This window comes from Tupaia chinensis, unplaced genomic scaffold, assembly GCF_000334495.1.
Source record: "Tupaia chinensis unplaced genomic scaffold, TupChi_1.0 Scaffold000187_1, whole genome shotgun sequence".
Classification (NCBI taxonomy): domain Eukaryota; kingdom Metazoa; phylum Chordata; class Mammalia; order Scandentia; family Tupaiidae; genus Tupaia; species Tupaia belangeri.
The window spans coordinates 1261051-1265692 of NW_006159662.1; positions in this window are offsets into that span (position 1 = coordinate 1261051).

Consider the following 4642-nt stretch of genomic DNA (forward strand, 5'->3'; position numbering starts at 1 on the left):
GACCAGGTGAGTGGCCTGGCCAAGGTCACACTTACCTGCTGCAATTTGTGGTTTTCTCTCTCTCTCTCTCTCATTCTCTTTCTTTTTCTGCTTTTCTCACGATGGCTGTTGTTAGAAGACTACTTCCATAATAGGTGGCCTTGGCCATTCTGTGTCCTTCATCAATATGCCCAGAGCAAAGAGAGTGTGATGATTTCCATCTCTTGTTCTAACCCAGAAAGGTGTTAATGATGTTTCACCTTGGACCATGAGCACGATGGCTGCTTGTCTGACTCTCAAACTGGAGCACTCAACCCTGACCATGACCTTATTTTACCCCATCTGTGTTTTTTTTTCCACTCCTTCCCCATGCCATGGTGAGAGGAGGGGGTGAAGGTGGCAGCTTTGACTCAGAGCTTGACTTTTTCTGACATTGAATTTCCAAGTCTGCCCAGCAGCTTTGGACTCCAGGTCATGCCAGGTTAGGAATGGAGGCAAGGGACTGCAGCTTCTTCCTGGGATGTCACCTTCTTTAGGTGATGATGTCTCTCTGACTCTGCTGACACTTGCTGAGACTGCAATGCTGGGGCCATCAAAATTGTCTGTTTCTAAGGCCTAACACAACTAAACTGAAAGCATAATACTTGTCCTTTCTTAGCTGCACAGCAAGTTATTCTACACAATAGTACTTTTCATGCCTTGACAAGAGCTGATGAAAGTGGCATAATGAATATAATACTGTGATGGTTAATTTCATGTGCCAAATTGACTGGGCAAAGAGATACCCAGATAGCTGATAAAACAATATTTCTGGTTATGTCTGTGAGGTTGTTTCGGGAAGAGATTAGCATTTGAATCGGTAAAGAAGGTCTGACCTCACCAGTGTGGGTAGGTATCATTCAGTTGAGAGTCTGAGTGAAACAAAAAAGTGGAGGAAAGGTGAATTCTCTTTCTTCTTGAGCTGGGACCTCTATCTTCTGCCACTGGATATCAGAACTACTAGTTTTTGGCCTTTGGACTCTAGTACTGTGTCCCTTCCCCCCAACCCCTTGCCTTCTCGCATAGAATAGGGCCAACCTGTGTAATCACTAGGCTACTGGGGAAATTTTGGTGTATGACTTCTGAAGTCAGGTCATAAAAGATATTATGACTTTTACTTTGCTCTCTCTCTCTCTTTTGTTAGAGGTTTTAGCTATAGGCCGTGTGCGCTCACCAGACAGTCAGAGAGAGACAGAGAGACAGGAAGTGAGAAATCACCCCCCAGGGGGAATGGCCACCACCGCAATCCCTTCTCCTCCATTCTCTTCTCGGGATCTTGGGCATGCACACACATATGCCCGGCATGAGTTTTAAGCCACCAGGTCCGGGATGTGAATCATGGTTGACTACGTGGGAGTCCAGTGACATAGCCACTACGCTAACTGTTGGTCCCTTACTTTGTTCTCTTGAATCACTTGTTCCAGGTGAATTCAGCTGCCATGTTGTGAGGACATTCAAGCAACCGTATGGAGAAGCCCATGTGGTAAGGACTAAGGCCTCTTGTCAAGTCATGTGAGTACACCATCTAAAAGTGGATCCTCTAGCCCCACTCAAACTTGCAGATGAATATAGCCCTGACCAATGCTTTGACTGCATGAAAAACCCTGAGTCAAAACCACTCAATTAAGGTGCTGCCAAGTTCCTGCCCCATAGAAACTATGAGATGTGTGTTGTGTTAAGCCACTAAATTTTGTTGTCATTTTTGTTATACAGAAGATTACTGACACTTAAGAGTTAGCTGAAGGTCACATTCTCATTGGGTAGTGGAAGGATTCTGTTAACCGTTGTCTACTGTGGTTTACTTAATAAATGCTTAATAGTGAAAATGAGCACAAACGTGCCCAAGACAGTTTTATTTGGATTAAAAATAAAAGGAGGGTCTGGAACGAAAATAGTGTAAAATCGGCAGAGTGCTAGAGATAATCAGAATGATATACAAACAGTGAAAAATGAATAAGCTAGAATGAATCATAATTACATGAATTTTAATTGGATAGGGCTAGTCTGTGGCCCGATGGTGAAGGGAACTGGATCCCACTGGGCTGACTGCAAAGTTCAAGTATGCATGTACTGAAACGAGGGGAAAATGAAGAAGGGACTGCGGTGTGACCATTTCCCACTGAGGGTGCTTTCTCTCTCTCCTTGTTTTCCTGGTAAGTGCATGTGCCCTCTGGCAAAATTAAAAGAAAAAAATTAGGTGCATAATGTTAAGTGAGAAAAGTTAGTCCCAGAAGACAAAATATAGTAAAAGACTCTTGATTAAGTTAAAAAAGTAAAACCAAACAATATGTTACTTAGATATAAACAGACATATAAAGTAAAAAGGCCAGGGAATGATATTTATGAAGTTTAAATAGGGGTTACTTTGGGGTCACGGGAGGCAGGCAGACTGGTCAGAGAGGAATATATTAGTAAGTGTAGGTTATTGATCATATTGGCTCATGGTATTCCCAATTAAATAAGTAATAGAATACAATAAATAGAAAGGGCCAGTAGATTACTGACACATGGGTCTTTTCATGTTGTGTTCATTATTCACTTGTCACAGATAGGCTTTGCAAGGCTTGAGCCCCAAGAACTCTCAAAATTTCCAATGGTCCTGCTTTAGGGCCACTCTTCAAGCACAATAAATTACCATCAATGTAGATAAAGGACAGCTGTTCTTGGGACTACATTAAATATATACAAAGTCAGTCACTAGTGGAATTTATCATTAGAAAAGGAGAAAATACCTAGGAATTTCCAAGATAACTATAGCTATATATCAACAACAGGCAAAAATAATGTTGGCTGTTCTGTGGGAAATTAAAGATATCTGATTTAAAAATTATGTGCTGAGCTCAGCAGGTGGTGTAGTGAAGGTGCTGGATTCCCACATGGCCGACCATGGTTTAAAATCACACCAGGTATATGTGCCGGCCAGTGGTTAAAATCACACCAGGGATATGTGTGTGTGTGTGTGTGTGTGTGTGTGTGTGTGTGTGTGCCCAAAATCCCAAGAGGGGAAGGGAGAAATAGGGTTTGCAGCACGGCCATTCCCATGGGGAGTGATTTCTCACCTTCCCTCTCTTTGTCTCTTTTTGGCAAGTGCACACACCCTATGGCAAAAACCTTTAAAAAAAGGAAAAGAAAAAAAATTATGTGCAGTTAGTCTTAACATGAAGTATGCCAAAGAGGAAAGGAGATTATCAAATGGATTAATGCTGGTTTTGTTCTTGGATGGGTTAGATGGGCCCACAGATACCTGAATTTTTTCAGAGTCCAAATATATATAAGGAAATCAATCATCCCAAGAGATTGTTTATAAAGATTCTAAATCCAAAGAAGATGAACTGAACACAATTTCAGAAAAGCCTGATAGGGGCTGTAAACAAAAGAGTTTAAACTAAATCATTTGCCTTATAAGCTTGAGAAAGAAGATATTCACCTGGGAAGAGCTTCTCTGAAAGATGATTGGAGAGGCAAGATGAATTGTATCATATCTAGGACCATGGAAGAGAGTACTTTTTAACCATGAAAATAATTCAGTCCACTTGACAGGCACATCTGTAGACTGGACACCTGATGCTATCAAATTTGGATCTCATTTTCCTTGTTCTGATTCCATGCTATGTGTTTCATTATAATATACTATACTATGAGACTCTAATCTCACATGTAGATTTTCCTACAGGAAAGGAACTCACTGTTGGCAAATAGTTACCCAGTCTGACTGATAATCATATTCAACTAGAAAGAAATTGACTCTAGGTTTACAGATTGACATTTCTTTTTTTATAAGACAGATTTTTGCTATAGGGTGAGTGTGCTTGCCAAAGAGAGAGAGAAATAGAGAGAAAGCAAGAAATCATCCTGGGGAGATGATGGTCACACAGCAATCTCTTCTCCTCCAGGCTTCTCTTGGGATATTGGGCATGCACGCACATGCACCCGGTGTGTTTCAAGTCACCAGGTCCAGGACTCAGATCGTAGTTGGCATGTGGGAGTCCAGCTATGTAGCCATCTGCTGGTCCCGACTCATCTCTTTTGAATTTGGTTAGCATTAGAGTGTCTTCTGGGGCATGTTCACCTCTCTGTGAACTGGTGAAATTACCTTTTTTTTGTCCTAAAAATGTTCAAGGTAACACCAAGATGTTACTACTGTACAAGCTGTACATAGGAGGAAAGGCAAGGAGAAACTTTGTTCCTTCTCCAAAGGTTGTATGGCCTGTGGAACTTCATTAATTAGGGGCCATTTTCTTGAACGTTCATTAAATTGAAATAACCCTTATTGAAATCTGGTCAGATAACTCAGAAAAAGTAGATCTGAAACACTTTTTGAGAAGTGAGAGTGCCTTTTGACAAGAACTGAGCCCAGGTGAATCTTAATTATCAAAATGTGTTCTGGGAAAAACCACATTGCAGAGACATTCATAGTCAAAAGATTCAGTGGCCAACATGCTTGAGAAACACAGGACTAAACGAAGCTTCAAACTTCCATTACTGCAAGATTTCTCAGAAAAATGTAATATTCTATTATTAACTATGTTCAGTGATACAGTTCAAACACAAACTTATTGGTCTAGCCTTTTCCCTTTGGGAACGCATTGTGGTAAAAGCTTCTTTACTTGGAAGCTCTTCTAAC